This window comes from Plecotus auritus (assembly GCF_963455305.1).
Source record: "Plecotus auritus genome assembly, chromosome: X".
Taxonomy (NCBI): domain Eukaryota; kingdom Metazoa; phylum Chordata; class Mammalia; order Chiroptera; family Vespertilionidae; genus Plecotus; species Plecotus auritus.
Genome location: NC_137784.1, coordinates 52,534,223 through 52,553,134, shown reverse-complemented (window position 1 = coordinate 52,553,134; position 18,912 = coordinate 52,534,223).

The following is an 18,912-nucleotide window of genomic DNA, read 5'->3' as shown; positions in this document are numbered from 1 at the left end:
ATTCAGAGGGTTATATGAAAGAGAAGGGCTTAAATGTCACCCCAGGGAGTTAGAGTTTGCTTCTTTGGGCCTCAAATATTATGCTTCAGTGAAGTTGCTTGGGCCTTCCCTTGCTGGCCAAATACACTTTGTGAAAAAGCAGAGGGGAATTTGAGCACAACTCTGGTCTTGAGTCCTATTTCCACCATTCAGTAAACAAACAAACAAATAAACAAACACCCTGTGTAGCCTTTGGCAAGTTACTGAACCTGTTTCTTCACCTAGAAAATAAAATAACTTTTTTCTGCCCTACAAACCTCAAGAAAATAGAGCTGAGAGCACTTTGTAATTGGAAACGACCAGCTGCAGAGAGCATAGCAGTGTTTTGCAGCTTTCCAATTGAAGGCAGAAAGGTCAAGGACCCTAGCCTCAGCCTTCCCCAGTCTCCACCTGGCTGTGTATGCCTATTGCCCAATAATCAGCTTTGCTGGACCTTAGTAAAAGAGAAAGGATAATTCCTAGGCCCTTGCAGCCAAATCTTAGAAGGGCTGCTGGATGGATGTGTGGATTTTATTAGGTCTAGAGAAGGGGCCCCTAAGAACTGCAACTCTCAAAGCAGCCTTGGCTTTGAACACCAGCTTTAACACTTACTAGATGACATATCACTTCTGTGGTCTTCAGTTTCCTCACTTATTAAAGGATACAATAACACCTACCTCCCTAAATTGTTATGTAGATCAAATACAAAAGCTTTAATAAGATGCTCTTGTCAGTGGCAAACTCGATCTACTTAGTACTTTACTCTGCCTCATCACTTTCATCCTATCTTTGTATCATGTAAGCTGCTCAATTCTAAAGTCCAAAAATTCTGCCTTTATCTGGGAAGTAGTTACAGCACCTACCTATACTTGACCCTCACCCTCAACTCACTGGCCTCAGTATACACACCTTCACCCCTATAAGAACTGGCAAAAGCCCCTTCTCCTCTTCCCATCACCTGGCAGAGTGTAGCACCAACTCAAAGTAACACATACGGGGCGAGAAAAATGGCGGCGGAATAGACAGACATGTTCCCAGCCTTGTCCCAGAGCAGAAAGAAAGAACAGCTGAGGGTCGCACTAGGAGTGTTTTTGGCAAGTTGGGGGACAGCTGAACTCCAGAAGAAGGTGGGAGACTGCTAGACGGGGTTCCCCTGACCTGGCAGCTCCCACTGCGGCTGGGTCCCCTCCCGGAGCTGCAGGCTTGGACGCGGAGTCGCCGCCATCTGGAACCCAAAAGTGGAGCTTATCGGAAGCCTGAGAATCCACAACTGCAGCACCCACGGAACAGCTGCGAGCCCCAGAACAACGCTCCCCAATTGGCGCAAACACACGGGTTCAGAGGAGCTCTACACTCCACCACGGAAAGGTCAGATTTCGCCTAGGATAAGGTGAGGTCTCTGGTCCCAGCGCGAGAGAGGAACGCGCGTTTTGTGGGAGCTGGAGGACCAGGGAAGTCTGTGCCTAGAAAAATCCGTGGCTGCTGGGGCTGGCGTGATCTGTGAATGTGGAAGGGGGTCCTCAGAGCTGCTAACAGAAGGGCTCTCTAAAAAGCAACCCATTTTGATCTGAAGTGCAGGGACACCCTAAGAATTTCAGGGGTGTGCTAGACTTACGCGCAGCCACGGAGTGCGCACACTTGGGCTTTTTCCTCTTGAAATTCTTGCTTCTGATTACTAAGCCCAATTCATAGGTTCACCCAGTTGGGGACACCCTGGGAGACTGCAGGGGAAAGTTGTTTTTCTGGAACCTGGGGATCTGAGCGGGGAGTGACCATTGGAGAGCCAGCTCTGAGGCAGCCCACTCCCACAAACCTGTAGTGAGTGCCACAGGGAAAGAAGGCTCTAACACTCCCTAGAGAGGCCATAGATAAACCCGGAAGTCAATCCAGAAACACTGCCACCCAGGGGCTGAATCACAAATTGACTCTTGTGTAATCAAAAATAAAGGAATACGAATTAAGACACACTGCCTGCTTAAAATCAGGACAGGCTTACATCACTGAAGAGCAGTGGAACGCAGGGAACTGCAATACTGTCCGGACTGAGAAACAGGAGTGCCAAACAGAACAACAGAGGAAGTGAATGACCTTCACTACTCCACATTTTATTTTTATTTTTTATTTTTTTATTTTCATTTTTTGCATCTTTTACTCAAGAAACTAATTTTTTTCTTCACTTGATTTTACCTTTTTAATTATTACATTTTTATTTTCAATCCGTATTATTACTACTGCTATTTTATCTTTTTTTTATTTTTTTTTAAGTGTCATTTTATTTTCTCTTCATTTTGTTTTGGGATTAATGTTCTACATTCTATTTTTATCTTTCCTTTAGCATCATTTTACTCTGTCTCAAATCTACCTTTATGCCATCACTCTCTTCCTCACTTTTCCCTTTTCAGTGTCCTGTTTATCTTACCCCTTTCCTGCTTTAGATTTTCCCTATTCTTTCTATTTACCCCCTTTTAAAATTTCACCCTACTTATATATCTAATCTCCAATCCCCTGCTCCAAGTCCATACACACCTCTCTCTTTGCTATCTGTCTTAACTATCCAAAAAATTGTTTTTCTCTCTGTCCTTTTGTTGTTGTTCGCTTGAATGTAGATTATATCGAATTTTTATGCTTTTTTGTGAGATTGTTTTGCTTATTCTTCTTTTGTTTATTTTTTTGTTTGTTTAGTGCTTCTGTTTTCCCTTGCCTCACTCAATATTAGTTGGTGTTGTAGTTTGTATTAATCCCCAGGTACTTGTTGCTGGCATTTGCTGGGATAAGTGATTGTTCTATTGGAGTTTTATCCCCAATATATATAGTCTGTTTCCCTTTCTCTCTTAGTCTCTTTCTTGTCTCTCTTACTTTTTTTCTTCTTTTTTTTCCCTTTTCCCAATTTCATTTTGACACCCCTTTTTTTCTTCTTCTTCTTCTTTCTTTCTTTTTCCTCTTCTTCTTTCATTACTATCCCCTAATTTGCCTTTCTCTGGTGGTCACTTTTATTGGAGGTTATTAATATCGTGAATACATTTCTGTTCAGTGCCTTGTGTGTTGTACCTGGTAGTGCTGTATTTTGTGCCTTTAAATCGACGCAGGAGAGAGAGAACTACATAACCAGACACCCAGAGAAGAGAGACCATGGGGAGACAAAGACACAGCCCGCATATGAAAGAAAAGCAGGCATCAGCAGAAAAGGAAGTAAACGAAATGGAGGCAAGCAACCTTCCAGAGAAAGAATTCAGAGAAATGGTCATCAGGTGGCTGAAAAGAATGGAAGACAAATTCGACAATATGAGCAAGAACCAAGAGGAAATGAAGAAGAACCAAGAAGAAATGAAAAATGACATCGCTGCTGTAAAGAACTCAATAGAAAGCATCAAGAGTAGACTAGAAGAAGCAGAGGACCGCATCAGTGAACTAGAAGACAAGATGGGGAAAAAATACCCAAGTAGGCCTTCCAGAGCACCCCGAGAGGTCCCTGGCTGCCTCTGTCCCTACCGCGCGCTCTGGCTACATAGCCAGAGGAGCTGTTGAAGGGAGCCGACGGGCGGCGGGGGTCGGGGAAGAGGAGAACAGAAAGATACTGCCCCGACGGCTTGGGAGATGTTCGGCTACTGAAAGGGAAAAAGTGCTTACTCATAGGGAGACGCGGAGGTCTCGGGAGCAGATTCTGGACAGGACGGGGCTCTCAAGTGTTTAGCTTCGTGCTCAGTAAACTGTTCACCAAAATCACCTGTCTGATAGCTATGGCGATCTGAAGCCTGAGAATCCACAACTGCGGCACCCCAGGAACAGCTGCGAGCCCCAGAACAACGCTCCCCAACTGGCGCAAGCACACGGGTTCAGAGGAGCTCTACACTCCACCACGGAAAGGTCAGATTTCGCCTGGGATAAGGTGAGGTCTCTGGTCCCGGCGGGAGAGAGGAACGCGCGTTTTGCGGGAGCTGGAGGACCAGGGAAGTCTGTGCCTAGAAAAATCCGTGGCTGTAGGGGCTGGCGTGATCTGTGATTGTGGAAAGGGGTCCTCAGAGCTGCTAAGAGAAGGGCACTCTAAAAAGCAACCCATTTTGATCTGAAGTGCAGGGACACCCTAAGAATTTCAGGCTGTCCAGACTTACGCGCAGCCCGTGCGCTCCCTTTGTGCCTGGGTTTACTCGCAGTCCTGGAGTTCGCACACTTGGGCTTTTTCCTCTTCAAATCCTTGCTTCTGATTACTAAGCCCAATACATAGGATCACCCAGTTGGGGACACCCTGGGAGACTGCAGGGGAAAGTTGTTTTTCTGGAACCTGGGGATCGGAGCGGGGAGTGACCATCAGAGAGTCAGCTCTGAGGCAGACCACGCCCACAGGCCGGTGGCAGTGCCACAGAGAAAAAAGGCTCTAACACTGCCTAGAGAGGCCATAGATAGACCCGGAAGTCAATCCAGAAACACTGCCACCCAGGGGCTGAATCACAAATTGACTCTTGCGTAATCAAAAATAAAGGAATACGAGAAATTAAGACACACCGCCTGCTTAAAATCAGGACTGGCTTACAACACCGAAGAGCAGTGGATCGCAGGGAACTGCAATACTGTCTGGACTGAGAAACAGGCGTGCCAAACAGAAAAACAGAGGAAGTGAATGACCTTCACTACTTCACATTTTATTTTTACCTTTTATTTTTTTATTTTTTTATTTTTTTTTATTTTCATTTTTTGCATCCTTTAATCAAGAAACTTTTTTTTCTTTTTTCATCACTTGATTTTACCTTTTTAATGATTACATTTTTATTTTCAATCCGTATTATTACTACTGCTATTTTATCTTTTTTTTTTAAAGTGTCATTTTATTTTCTCTTCATTTTATTTTGGGATTAGGGTTCTACATTCTATTTTTTATCTTTCCTTTAGCATCGTTTTACTCTATCTCAACTCTACCCTTAGGCCATCACTCTCTTCCTAACCTCCCCCTTTTCAGTGTCCTGTTTGTCTTACCCTTTTACTGCTTTAGATTTTCCCTATTCTTTCTGTTTACCCCTTGTTAAAATTTCACCCTACTTACATATCTAATCTCTAATCCCCTGCTCCAAGTCCACATACACCTCTCCCTTCGCTGTCTGAGCTATCCATAAACTTGTCCTTCTCTCTGTCCTTTTGTTGTTGTTTGCTTGAATGTAGATTATATCCAATTTTTATGCTGTTTTTGTGAGATTGTTTTGCTTATTCTTCTTTTGTTTATTTTTTTGTTTGTTTTGTGCTTCAGCTTTCCCTTGCCTCAATCCATATTAGTTGGTGTTGTAGTTTGTATTAATCCCCAGGCACTTGTTGCTGGCATTTGCCGGGATTAGTGATTGTTCTATTGGAGTTTTATCCCCAATATATATAGTCTGTTCCCCTTTCTCTCTTAGTCACTTTCTTGTCTCTCTTACTTTTTTTTTTCTCTTTACTTTCCCTTTTCCCAATTTCATTTTCACACTCCTTTTTTCTTTTTTTCTTTCTTTCTTTCTTTTTTCCTCTTCTTCTTTCTCTCCTATCACCTAATTTGCCTTTCTCTGGTGGTCACCTTTATTGGAGGTTATTAATATCATGAATACATTTCTGTTCAGTGCCTTGTGAGTTGTACCTGGTAGTGCTGTATTTTGTGCCTTTAAATCAACCCAGGAGAGAGAGAACTACATAACCAGACACCCAGAGAAGAGAGACCATGGGGAGACAAAGAAGCAGCCCGCATATGAAAGAAAAGCAGGCATCACCAGAAAAGGAAGTAAACGAAATGGAGGCAAGCAACCTTCCAGAAAAAGAATTCAGAGAAATGGTCATAAGGTGGCTGAAAAGAATGGAAGACAAATTCGACAATATGAGCAAGAACCAAGAGGAAATGAAGAAGAACCAAGAAGAAATGAAAAATGACATCGCTGCTGTAAAGAACTCAATAGAAAGCATCAAGAGTAGACTAGAAGAAGCAGAGGACCGCATCAGTGAGCTAGAAGACAAGATGGAAAAAAATACCCAAGAAAAGCAACTTCTAGAAAAAAAAATTAAAAGGCAGGAGGAGAGTCTAAGGGAACTTTGGGACAACACGAAACAAAACAACATCCGCATAATAGGGGTTCCAGAAGGAAAGGAAGCTGAGCAAGGAATAGAAAACCTCTTTGAAGAAATAATGACAGAAAATTTCCCAGATATAGGGAAGAAAAAACCCACACAAATCCAAGAAGCTCACAGAGTCCCAAGCAAAATGAACCCCAAAAGACCGACGCCAAGGCACATTATAATTAAATTGGCAAACACCAACGACAAAGTAAGAATCTTAAAAGCAGCAAGAGAGAGACAGAAAGTTACATACAAAGGAACCCCCATCAGACTAGCAACTGATTTCTCAACAGAAACTCATCAGGCCAGAAGGGAATGGAATGAAATATACAAAGTCATGCAAAGGAAGGGGCTGAATCCAAGAATACTGTACCCAGCAAGGCTGTCAATCAAAATTGAAGGTGAAATCAGGAGCTTCACAGACAAAAAAGGACTAAGGGAATTTATTACCACCAAACCAGCAATGCAAGAAATGCTAAAGGGTCTACTGTAAAAAAAAAAAGAAAGAAAGAAAGAAACAGGAAGCGAAGAAGTAACACAGGGGTAAAGAATAGGAATGGCGACAAATAAGTACCTATCAATAATAACTTTAAATGTAAATGGATTAAATGCCCCAATCAAAAGACATAGGGTAACAGATTGGATAAGAAAACACGACCCATATATCCGCTGTCTACAAGAAACCCACCTCAGAAAAAAAGACGCACACAGACTGAGGGTGAAGGGATGGAAAAAGGTTTTCCAGGCAAATGGAACTGAAAAAAAAGCTGGGGTAGCAATACTTATTTCTGACAAATTAGATCTCAAACTGAAGGACATAACAAGAGATAAGGAAGGCCATTTCATAATACTAAAGGGAGCAATCCAACAAGAAGAAATAACTCTGGTAAACATATATGCACCCAATACAGGAGCACCCAAATACATAAAAAAACTCCTGGAGGATATTAAGGGAGACATTGACAGCAATACAATCATAGTAGGAGACTTTAATACCCCACTATCACCATTGGACAAATCCTCTAAACAAAACATCAGCAAAGAAACATCAATCCTAAATGACTCACTAGACCAGATGGAATTAATTGACATCTTCAGAACATTTCACCCCAAAGCCACAGAATATACATTCTTCTCAAGTGCACATGGGTCATTTTCAAAGATAGACCATATGTTGGGACATAGGCAAAGTCTCTTCAAATTCAAGAAGATAGAAATCATATCAAGCATCTTCTCAGACCACAGTGGCATAAAACTGGAAATCAACTACAATAAAAACAACCCAAAGAAATCAAACACATGGAGACTAAACAGCATGCTATTAAACCATGACTGGGTTACCAGAGAGATCAAAGAAGAAATAAAAAACATCATGACAACAAATGACAATGAAAACACTACAATCCAAAATCTATGGGACACAGCGAAAGCAGTCTTGAGAGGGAAGTTCATAGCTCTACAAGCCTACTGCAAAAAACAAGAAACAGGGGTAATAAATTACCTAACCCAACAACTCAAAGAGTTAGAAAAAGAGCAACAAGAAAAGCCCAGTGTAAGCAGAAGGAAGGAAATAATAAAGATCAGAGCACAGATAAACGACATAGAGACCAAAGAAACAATACAAAAGATCAACAAAACCAAGAGCTGGTTCTTTGAAAGGATAAACAAGATTGATGAACCTCTAGCCAGGCTCACCAAGAAGCAAAGGGAGAGGACCCAAATAAACAAGATCAGAAATGAAAGAGGTGAAATAACAACAGATCCCGCCGAAATACAAAGGATTGTTAAAAATTACTACGAACAACTCTATTCCAACAAACTGGACAACCTGGAGGAAATGGACATATTCCTAGAAAAATATAACCTTCCAAAACTCAATCAGGAAGAATCTAAACAGCTCAACATGCCAGTAACTATGGAAGAAATTGAAGCAGTCATCAAAGAGCTTCCGGCAAACAAAAGCCCGGGGCCAGACGGCTTCACAGGAGAGTTCTACCAAACATTCAAGGAAGAACTAAAACCTATCCTCCTCAGACTATTCCAAAAAATTCAAGAGGAAGGAACACTTCCCAGCTCCTTCTATGAAGCCAGCATCACCCTAATACAAAAACCAGATAAAGACAACACAATGAAGGAGAATTACAGGCCAATATCTCTCATGAATGTAGATGCCAAAATCCTCAATAAAATTCTAGCAAATAGGATCCAGCAGTACATCAGAAAGATCATACACCATGACCAAGTAGGATTTATCCCAGGAATGCAAGGATGGTTCAATATCCGCAAATCAATAAATGTGATACATCACATAAACAAATTGAGAGATAAAAATCACATAGTCATATCAATTGATGCAGAAAAAGCATTTGACAAAATCCAACACCCTTTCTTGATAAAAACTCTCAACAAGGTGGGAATAGAAGGATCATACCTCAACATCATAAAAGCTATATATGATAAACCCACAGCTAACATCATACTCAATGGGCAAAAACTAAAACCATTTCCCCTAAGAACAGGAACAAGACAGGGATGCCCACTCTCACCACTCCTGTTTGACATAGTACTGGAAGTATTAGCCACTGCAATTAGACAAGAAGAAGAAATAAAAGGCATCCAAATTGGAAAAGAAGAAGTAAAGCTGTCCTTATTTGCAGATGACATGATATTGTACATAAAAAACCCGAAAGACTCCATCAAAAAACTAACAGACTTAATAAATGAATTCGGCAATGTAGCAGGATACAAAATTAACACCAAGAAATCTATGGCATTTCTATACACCAACAATGAACTTACAGAAAGAGAGACTAAAAAAGCAATCCCATTTTCCATCGCACCAAAAAAATTAAGATACTTAGGAATAAACCTAACCAAGGAGGTAAAAGACCTATATGCGGAAAACTACAGGACACTGAAAAAAGAGATAGAGGAAGATGTAAACAGATGGAAGAACATACCATGTTCATGGATTGGTAGAATCAACATCATTAAAATGTCCATACTACCCAAAGCAATCTATAGATTCAATGCACTCCCCATTAAAATACCAACGGCGTATTTCACAGACCTAGAAAGAACTCTCCAAAAATTCATCTGGAATAAAAAAAGACCCCGAATAGCCACAGCAATCCTGAGAAAGAAGAATAAAGTAGGAGGGATCTCAATACCAGATTTCAAGCTGTATTACAAAGCCACTGTCCTCAAAACAGCCTGGTACTGGCACAAGAACAGACATATAGATCAATGGAACAGAATAGAGAATCCAGATATCGACCCAAACCAATATGCGCATTTAATATTTGACAAAGGAGGCATGAGCATACAATGGAGTCAAGACAGTCTCTTTAATAAATGGTGTTGGGAAAATTGGACAGATACATGCAAAAAAATGAAACTAGATCACCAACTTACACCATACACAAAAATAAACTCAAAATGGGTACAGGACTTAAATATAAGACGGGAAACCATAAAAATACTAGAGGAATCCACAGGCAGCAAAATCTCAGACATATGCCAAAAGAACTTTTTCAGTGATACTGCCCCTAGGGTAATGGAAGCCAAACAGAAAATAAACAAATGGGACTACATCAAAATAAAAAGCTTTTGCACAGCAAAAGAAACCATCAACAAAACAACAAGAAACCCCACTGTATGGGAGAACATATTTGCAAATGGTATCACTGATAAAGGTTTAATTTCCAACATCTACAGGCAGCTTATACAACTTAATAAAAGGAAGATAAATGATCCAATAAAAAAATGGGCAACGGACCTAAATAGAAGCTTTTCGAAAGAAGACAGAAGGAAGGCCAAGAGACACATGAAAACATGCTCAAAGTCACTAATTATCCGAGAGATGCAAATCAAAACAACAATGCGATACCATCTCACACCTGTCAGAATGGCTATCATCAACAAATCAACAAACGACAAGTGTTGGCGAGGATGCGGAGAAAAAGGAACCCTCGTGCACTGCTGGTGGGAATGCAGACTGGTGCAGCCATTGTGGAGAACAGTATGGAGTTTCCTCAAAAAACTGAAAATGGAACTCCCATTTGACCCAGTAATCCCACTCCTAGGAATATATCCTAAGAAACCAGAAACACCAATCAGAAAGGATATATGCACCCCTATGTTCATAGCAGCACAATTTACAATAGCTAAGATTTGGAAACAGCCTAAATGCCCATCAGCAGATGACTGGATCAGAAAACTATGGTACATCTACACAATGGAATACTATGCTGCCGTAAAAAAGAAGGAATTACTACCATTTGTAGGCACTTGGATGGAATTAGAGAACATTATGCTAAGTGAAATAAGCCAGTCAATGAAAGAAAAATACCACATGATCCCACTCATTTGGGGATAATGAAAAACATTATAAACTGATGAACAAAAAGATAGTTACAGAGGCAGTAAAGCATCAAACAGACTGTCAAATTACAGTGGTAAGGTTAGGGAGAGGTGGGGGAAATAAGAGATCAACTGAAGGACTTATATGCATGTATATAAGAGTAACCAACGGATGCAAAACATTGGGGGGTGAGGGCATATATGGGAGTGGGGTGGGGGTCGGGGGCAATGATAAGATATGTACACATGTAATACCTTAATAAAAATTTGAAAAAAAAAAAAAAAAAAAAAAATACCCAAGTAGAGCAACTTCTAGAAAAAAAAAATTAAAAGGCAGGAGGAGAGCCTAAGGGAACTTTGGGACAACACGAAACAAAACAACATCCGCATAATAGGGGTTCCAGAAGGAAAGGAAGCTGAGCAAGGAATAGAAAACCTATTTGAAGAAATAATAACAGAAAATTTCCCTGATATAGAGAAGAAAAAACCCACACAAATCCAAGAAGCTCACAGAGTCCCAAGCAAAATGAACCCCAAAAGACCGACGCCAAGGCACATTATAATTAAATTGGCAAACACCAACGACAAAGTAAGAATCTTAAAAGCGGCCAGAGAGAGACAGAAAGTTACATACAAAGGGACCCCCATCAGACTAGCAACTGATTTCTCAACAGAAACTCATCAGGCCAGAAGAGAATGGAATGAAATATACAAAGTCATGCAAAGGAAGGGTCTGAATCCAAGAATACTGTACCCAGCAAGGCTGTCAATCAAAATTGAAGGTGAAATCAGGAGCATCACAGACAAAAAAGGACTAAGGGAATTTATTTCCACCAAACCAGCAATGCAAGAAATGCTACAGGGTCTGCTGTAAAAAAAAAAAAAAGAAATAGGAAGCGAAGAAGGAACACAGGTGTAAAGAATAGGAATGGCGACAAACAAGTACCTATCAATAATAACTTTAAATGCAAACGGATTAAATGCCCCAATCAAAAGACATAGGGTAATGGATTGGATAAGAAAACATGACCCATATATCTGCTGTCTACAAGAAACCCACCTCAGAAAAAAAGACGCACACAGACTGAGGGTGAAGGGATGGAAAAAGGTTTTCCAGGCAAATGGAACTGAAAAAAAAGCTGGGGTAGCAATACTTATATCTGACAAATTAGATCTCAAACTGAAGGACATAACAAGAGATAAGGAAGGCCATTTTCTAATACTAAAGGGAGCAATCCAACAAGAAGACATAACTCTGGTAAACATATATGCACCCAATACAGGAGCACCCAAATACATAAAAAAACTTCTGGAGGATATCAAGGGAGAGATTGACAGCAATACAATCATAGTAGGAGACGTTAATACCCCACTATCACCATTGGACAAATCCTCTAAACAAAAAATCAGCAAAGAAACATCAATCCTAAATGACTCACTAGACCAGATGGAATTAATTGACATCTTCAGAACATTTCACCCCAAAGCCACAGAATATACATTCTTCTCAAGTGCACATGGGTCATTTTCAAAGATAGACCATATGTTGGGACATAGGCAAAGTCTCTTCAAATTCAAGAAGATAGAAATCATATAAAGCATCTTCTCAGACCACAGTGGCATAAAACTGGAAATCAACTACAATAAAAACAACCCAAAGAAATCAAACACATGGAGACTAAACAGCATGCTATTAAACCATGACTGGGTTACCAGAGAGATCAAAGAAGAAATAAAAAACATCATGATAACAAATGACAATGAAAACACTACAATCCAAAATCTATGGGACACAGCAAAAGCAGTATTGAGAGGGAAGTTCATAGCTCTACAAGCCTACTGCAAAAAACAAGAAACAGGGGTAATAAATTACCTAACCCAACAACTCAAAGAGTTAGAAAAAGAGCAACAAGAAAAGCCCAGTGTAAGCAGAAGGAAGGAAATAATAAAGATCAGAGCAGAGATAAACGACATAGAGACCAAAGAAACAATACAAAAGATCAACAAAACCAAGAGCTGGTTCTTTGAAAGGATAAACAAGATTGATGAACCTCTAGCCAGGCTCACCAAGAAGCAAAGAGAGAGGACCCAAATAAACAAAATCAGAAATGAAAGAGGTGAAATAACAACAGATCCCGCCAAAATACAAAGGATTGTTAAAAAAATACTATGAACAACTCTATTCCAACAAACTGGACAACCTGGAGGAAATGGACATATTCCTAGAAAAATATAACCTTCCAAAACTCAATCATGAAGAATCTAAACAGCTCAATATGCCAGTAACTAAGGAAGAAATTGAAGCAGTCATCAAAGAGCTTCCGTCAAACAAAAGCCCGGGGCCAGACGGCTTCACAGGAGAGTTTTACCAAACATTCAAGGAAGAACTAAAACCTATCCTCCTCAGACTATTCCAAAAAATTCAAGAAGAAGGAACACTTCCAAGCTCCTTCTATGAAGCCAGCATCACCCTAATACCAAAACCAGATAAAGACAACACAATGAAAGAGAATTACAGGCCAATATCCCTCATGAATGTAGATGCCAAAATCCTCAACAAAATTCTAGCAAATCGGATCCAGCAGTACATCAGAAAGATCATACACCATGACCAAGTAGGGTTTATCCCAGGAATGCAAGGATGGTTCAATATCCGAAAATCAATAAATGTGATACATCACATAAACAAATTGAAAGATAAAAATCACATAGTCATATCAATTGATGCAGAAAAAGCATTTGACAAAATCCAACACCCTTTCTTGATAAAAACTCTCAACAAGGTGGGAATAGAAGGATCATACCTCAACATAATAAAAGCTATGTATGATAAACCCACAGCTAACATCATACTCAATGGGCAAAAATTAAAACCATTTCCCCTAAGAACAGGAACAAGACAAGGATGCCCACTCTCACCACTCCTGTTTGACATAGTACTGGAAGTATTAGCCATTGCAATTAGACAAGAAGAAGAAATAAAAGGCATCCAAATTGGAAAAGAAGTAAAGCTGTCCTTATTTGCAGATGACATGATATTGTACATAAAAAACCCGAAAGACTCTATCAAAAAACTAACAGACTTAATAAATGAATTCGGCAAGGTAGCAGGATACAAAATTAACGCCAAGAAATCTATGGCATTTCTATACACCAACAGTGAACTTACAGAAAGAGAGACTAAAAAAGCAATCCCATTTTCCATCGCACCAAAAAAATTAAGATACTTAGGAATAAACCTAACCAAGGAGGTAAAAGACCTATATGCGGAAAACTACAGGACACTGAAAAAAGAGATAGAGGAAGATGTAAACAGATGGAAGAACATACCATGTTCATGGATTGGTAGAATCAACATCATCAAAATGTCCATACTACCCAAAGCAATCTATAGATTCAATGCACTCCCCATTAAAATACCAACAGCATATTTCACAGACCTAGAAAGAACTCTCCAAAAATTCATCTGGAATAAAAAAAGACCCCGAATAGCCACAGCAATCCTGAGAAAGAAGAATAAAGTAGGAGGGATCTCAATACCAGATTTCAAGCTGTATTACAAAGCCACTGTCCTCAAAACAGCCTGGTACTGGCACAAGAACAGACATATAGATCAATGGAATAGAATAGAGAATCCAGATATCGACCCAAACCAATATGCGCAATTAATATTTGACAAAGGAGGCATGAGCATACAATGGAGTCAAGACAGTCTCTTTAATAAATGGTGTTGGGAAAATTGGACAGATACATGCAAAAAAATGAAACTAGATCACCAACTTACACCATACACAAAAATAAACTCAAAATGGATACAGGACTTAAATATAAGACGGGAAACCATAAAAATACTAGAGGAATCCACAGGCAGCAAAATCTCAGACATATGCCAAAAGAACTTTTTCACTGATACTGCCCCTAGGGCAATGGAAGCCAAAGAGAAAATAAACAAATGGGACTACATCAAAATAAAAAGCTTTTGCACAGCAAAAGAAATCATCAACAAAATAACAAGAAACCCCACTGTATGGGAGAACATATTTGCAAATGGTATCACTGATAAAGGTTTAATTTCCAACATCTACAGGCAGCTTATACAACTTAATAAAAGGAAGATAAATGATCCAATAAAAAAATGGGCAACGGACCTAAATAGAATCTTTTCGAAAGAAGACAGAAGGAAGGCCAAGAGACACATGAAAACATGCTCAAAGTCACTTATTATCCGAGAGATGCAAATCAAAACGACAATGCGATACCATCTCACACCTGTCAGAATGGCTATCATCAACAAATCAACAAACGACAAGTGTTGGCAAGGATGCGGAGAAAAAGGAACCCTCGTGCACTGCTGGTGGGAATGCAGACTGGTGCAGCCACTGTGGAGAACAGTATGGAGTTTCCTCAAAAAACTGAAAATGGAACTCCCATTTGACCCAGTAATCCCACTCCTAGGAATATATCCTAAGAAACTAGAAACACGAATCAGAAAGGATATATGCACCCCTATGTTCATAGCAGTACAACTTACAATAGCTAAGATTTGGAAACAGCCTAGGTGCCCGTCAGCAGATGACTGGATCAGAAAACTATGGTACATCTACACAATGGAATACTATGCTGCCATAAAGAAGAAGGAATTACTACCATTTGTAAGCACCTGGATGGAATTAGAGAACATTATGCTAAGTGAAATAAGCCAGTCAATGAAAGAAAAATACCACATGATCTCACTCATTTAGGGATAATGAAAAACATTATAAACTGATGAACCAAAAGATAGTTACAGAGGCAGTAAAGCATCAAACAGAGTGTCTAATTACAGCGGTAAGGTTAGGGAGAGGTGGGGGAAATAAGAGATCAACTGAAGGACTTGTATGCGTGCATATAAGAGTAACCAACGGATGCAAAACATTGGGGGGTGAGGGCAGGTATGGGAGTGGGGTGGGGGGGGGCAATGGTAAGATATGTACACATATAATACCTTAATAAAAATTTGAAAAAAAAATAAATAAAATAAAAAAATAAAATAAACAAAAAACGATTTAAAGCAACACACAATTATATTATAATATCTATAAATAAACATTATTAAATTATTATAAAATAAGTAAAAAATTAGGTTGAAATTAAATGAGGAAGATACTTTCGACACTTTAACAAAAAAATCTCTTAATACTTTGCCAAAATGAAAGAGAATATCCACAAAAGTGTAAAACAACTACAAACAATGTAAAGCTGTATGTATACCTGATTTAAACCAATTTATTAGAAAGTCACCTGTAAGTTAATGAATAAAACAATTTTAATTAGAATGTATGTGAAAAAAAAAAAAAAAAAAAACAAAGTAACACATACCCTACAGTCTGGCTCAGAGGTCCAGGTCCAGGGCTCTGTCCATTTGAGCAACTGGTCTGGCCATGAACGAAATCTGCTTTTGTGTCAGAGGACATAGCTTGGGTGGGGGGCAGTCAGTTATCTGCCTCCTGTATCCCCACCATTTGTGACTAGCCAGGAGGGCCAGCAAGCTATGACACTGGGCAGGCTTTGTTTGCATTCATCAGTTGGTATATTTCCCTGGAATTCCAGGCCAGTCATGAGAGAATTCCTGAGTGGCCCAAACCTCCATGGCAGCCCAGCCTGGAGCTGGTTGGTTCCAAGTAAGCATGGGATCCACACCCTCATGTTACAGTTGGAGATCCTGAGGGTCATCTAGGGATGGGCAAGCAACTCAAGGCCCTATACCCGGGCATTGCCCTCTAGTATTTGTGCCTATCTTGTTCTACTCTGGAGATTCAGTTTCCCAGAGCCCTCTCTCATAGGCCCTGAGAAGTTCAAGCATCAGGTCAGAAGAAGGGGTTCCAGAGAAGTCCCAAAAACTTCTCTTATAATTTCTCTTCAGTGTGGCATCCTCAGATAACCCATGCCGAAGTCTAGAAACAAAAGTTGGCAATGCACAGATTCTTAGATAAATAGCAGCATGTTTTGAACAGATAGAGGCACCCACACATAGCTGTGAAAGGAGCGGAGAGCCAGGCCAGACCCCTGTACTTCCCCAACAACAATAAGTTGGAAGTCAGGCTGCAGTCCAGGAACCCTGGAGGAGAAAGAGCCCTGTGAAATGCCCACCTGGGTCAGTTGGTAAGCAGGATTTATCCCAAGGTTAGCTGCATCCCCCAGACTGGAGACCTCAGGAACAGGGGACTATATTCCTTGTCAAAAAAGAACCTCAAACACTGTGCAGTGTGAGGCCCCATGAGGACAGGCCTTGTCTTGTTGTCTTGAAGTCTGGGGTGGTTCCAGCAGGATAGGAGGGTACAAAGTGGCTGCTCAAATTCACAGCTCAGGGGCAAGGCCTCTGGATCAGCCTCCCCTTTCCTCCTATTCACTCTCCTTTCCTAGCCTTTCTTTTCCCAAACCTGGATGTTCTGTGTTTTAATTTAACCAAAGGGGCTGTTCTCTTTGACTAGTTATTGTTCCCCATGCCTAGTGGTGCCACTGTACCCCTATCTGCCTTTGACTTGCTGTGTAACTTGCCCACTCAGGGTCAATGAGCATAAAAAGGTTAGATGCACTAGATCGTGCTTATGAATTGTGCCTCACAGTGGCAGGAGAGCAGTCTCAAGGTCTACCTTGGGGATATCAAGGGAGGAAAGAAGAAAGGAAGGCTGGGCCTGGGGACTCTAGGCCCCCACACTTATCCCACCTTTCTAAAAGCGGAGTCATGCTGCTTTTCTTCTGTTTTTTTTTGTTTGTTTTTTTGTTTGTTTGTTTGTTTGTTAGTATGTTTTTAAAACTCCATCCCCTGCAACATTTTTTTATTGATTTTTTACAGAGAGGAAGGGAGAGAGATAGAGTTAGAAACATTGATGAGAGAGAAACATCGATCAGCTGCCTCCTTCACACCTCCCACTGGGGGATGTGCCCACAACTAAGGTACGTGCCCTTCACTGGAATCGAACCTGGGACCTTTTAGTCCTCAGGCTGACGCTCTATCCACTGAGCCAAACCAGTTTCGGCTTTTCTTCTGTTTTATATATTGGGGTTCCACATTGGGTTCAGTTTTGGGGGAAAAGGAAAAATTTAAAGCCAATGGACTAGATATGTTCCTCTTGCACCTTGGCCTCAGATACCTTCTAAGTGATCATTATGTGCCATAATACAAGTAAAATGTTTAGGACAGTGCCCAGCACATAATGGTGAGGACAATAATAACTATCATGTATTGAGCTCCAACTATGTGTCAAGTATTGTTCAAAGATTGTACCTGGATCACTTCATTTGATCCTTCCAAATCTTCTCAGGAAGACACTATTATTATCCTGACTAGAGGCCCAGTGTACAAAATTCATGCATGGGTAGGGTCTCTAGGCCTGGCCGGTGATTGGGGCTGATCTGTGGGGCAACTGGTGGGTTGATCGGGGGGCCCCCACTGGCACCCACCTTGGCTGGCCTGGGACCTGTGGGCTGAAGGCAGCTCCTGCATTTAGCGTCTGTCCCCTGGTGGTCAGTGTGCGTCATAGTGACTGGTTGTTCCACCAGTCATTCCAGCGTTCGGTTGATTTGCATATTAGGCTTTTATTAATAGAATTTTACAAATGAGGACACAAAGCACAGAGAGATTACGAAAATTGTCCAAGATCACTGAAAGGTGCAACTGGGATTTGAATACAGGCACTTTGGCTCTAGGACCCTTATTCTTAATCAGTACAACTATTGGTTCTCAATACATATTTAGTTATTTTCTATTCCTCTGCTAATCGTTATTTTCATTGAAAAATTATGTTACCTTCATCTGTAAAATGGACAGAGTTCACCTTGCATTATGACTGTACCTCAGATCATGGCTAGAGAATGGGTGTATTCCTACTTTGGCAGACAGGCCAGGCTGCATGATGCCCTCATGTTCCACATCTGCTAAGATAAAGCCTACAGTCTGGGGCCACTTCTCCAAACAGTGGGCAGTGAAAAATGTTGAGTTTGCTAAGATAATAAAGACTGGCTTGTAAGCACAAAGCCTAGAAGAAACCAAGCAGCAGAGTTGCTAGGAACTTATAAAGTGGCTGGATGTCCTGCATGAGACAAGACTACTGATGTCCAGCATTCAGCCCTTACTGACCCTACCACCATGAATGTCCTCCATTCACCTGACTTAGCCTGCCTTTTTTCCATTCTTCTCCTTTTCCAGTCCCCTCTATTTTTCTTTTCATCTCTCCTCCCTCTCCTTATTCAGGAAGACCCATAATAACTTGCTAAACCACAGCCCTCATATTTCTTGTATTTCCACTTTCCAGGGGAATTTTGCAGTTGGCCCTGATTGCTTCACCCAACTGATCCTCCCCCTCTGGCCACTTTCATCTTTTCTTGGGCCCCATCCACATTTCCAGGATACTTTCCTCAACTTCAATGCCCTCAGACCAGAGGCTTGTCCCTTCCTGCCTTTACTTGGCCAACAGAGCCACTAAC